Source organism: Neofelis nebulosa, chromosome 5, assembly GCF_028018385.1.
Source record: "Neofelis nebulosa isolate mNeoNeb1 chromosome 5, mNeoNeb1.pri, whole genome shotgun sequence".
NCBI lineage: Eukaryota > Metazoa > Chordata > Mammalia > Carnivora > Felidae > Neofelis > Neofelis nebulosa.
In genome coordinates, this window is record NC_080786.1 from 148,271,076 (window position 1) to 148,272,926 (window position 1,851).

Genomic DNA, 1,851 nt, shown 5'->3' on the forward strand with positions numbered 1-1,851 from the left:
CCTCCGTGCTAGAATGGTCTAATAATCACAAGTGATATTTCTTTTATTTATTTTCATGCCCTTGTTACCTAGCAAGCACAATTTGATAAGTGGAAGGCACATAAATATTTGTTGAATAAAACTTGATCTCATTTTCCTGGTAGAGTTGAAAACACGTGGGTTTCCACTTCAGGCCATGCTGGAATGGAATCTTGACTTTGATCTAATTGGGTGACCTTGGGAAAGTTACTTAATCCAGCCGAGCCTCAGATGCCTATTTAGTGGGGATAAAAACCCACGAGGGAGAATAGTGAAGTCTGGTTTATTGCCTGGCACGGAATAGGCACATTGTAAATAGCCATTCTCTCCTTCTTCCTCCTTCTTCTGGTATGATCAAGCCACTCTCTATGTTCCAATTGATAAATATTCTAGAAACAAGTTTTATGGTAAACAGAATTAAGAAGATGAATCCACTGCCAGAAAATTATGTAAAGCACTTGCAAATTATTTTTTGCATTAGTTTCTATTTTGTAGGATCTGTGACAGGGTTTTCTGCTATTAGTACAGTAACAGAGAGCCAACAACCTTGTATTTTAATGCCACGTGCCCGGAGCATCTCCCAAGCACACAAATGCAAAGAAAAGTACCTTCTCTCCATTTTTCAGGGGTATTTCTCTTTTTTTCGCTGAGTTAAAGGGTGGCTTAAATTCTGAGCTCAATGTAACATTACAGGCTTTGACCAACTGTTCTTTGTTTGTTACTTCCGTCATGGTTGACCTGGGAGACAATTTTATGACAAGTTTAGACAGGAAAAAATTTGTCCCTGTTGGTGCTTGCTGTGTAGGCAGAGCAGAGTGGAGCTTGTACTTACTTGGTTTGGACTGAAAAGTGCTGCACGCGGTCAGAAGCCCTGAGTTTGAGTCTCTGCTCTGTGACTTAGGTGCAACGTGGCATTGGCATTTCATTTGCCCTGGCCTCGCTCAGTTTCCCCTTCTGCAAAACTGGGATTTTAGATCAGATAATTCTGGAGGTTCCTTGAGCTCTAAATCCTGGGCTAGTGGTTTCTTTGCTGTTCCTCGCTCCTCTTCTTGATTTCTTATTTCAATACTCACTTCTTAAATAATTCAAAAGAAGAACAAAGGCAATCAGTGCTCTATTATTTTTCCGTAGGAAAAAAATGAAAAAGCCTAGATGTTCAATAAGAAAGAAAAGGCTAAGTGAATTCTTTGGTGAAAACTTAACCAACTCAGTGAACTATTATCATCCAATGATCAAAAGCTATGCTTATTGAAGTCTCTCTAGCAAAACGGGAACATGTTCTTGTATGATGTTAAATGAAAAAAGGCAGAAGATAAATGATCCCTCTGCTATGAGAACAACAATGTGAAAGGAATCTGTACAAATTCTAGAAGGGAGTGCAAAAAGTGAAAGCAGTTGATATGTAAAAAATAAGGTTACTTTCTCACTTCCTGTGAGAGGAAGGAAGGGTTCAACATATTTTCGGTTTTCCATTGGGTGTCTTGACTTACAAATTTTTCGAAAGTAGACTAATGGCTTTGGGTGTCATATATGCTTAGAAGGAGCTGGAGGGTGGCTGACCTTCCTCCTCTGTGTCCCAGCTCTTTCCGTGACAGGGAGCTTGTCCTGGGGATAATGAGGGAGGAAATGTGTTCCCTACTTAGACCAGGTTTTGTTTCTCTGTCCCTGTCCACCTTCTTTGTTTTTGTTCCTTGTTGTTATCTATTTTCCCTCAATACTACTTTCTTTTGAAGAACAATTTAGATACAATTAAATGCACAGATCTAAAGTATACAGTTCCATGCATTTTGATAAATGTATACATCTGTGTAATCAACTCTCCAGTCAAGATAT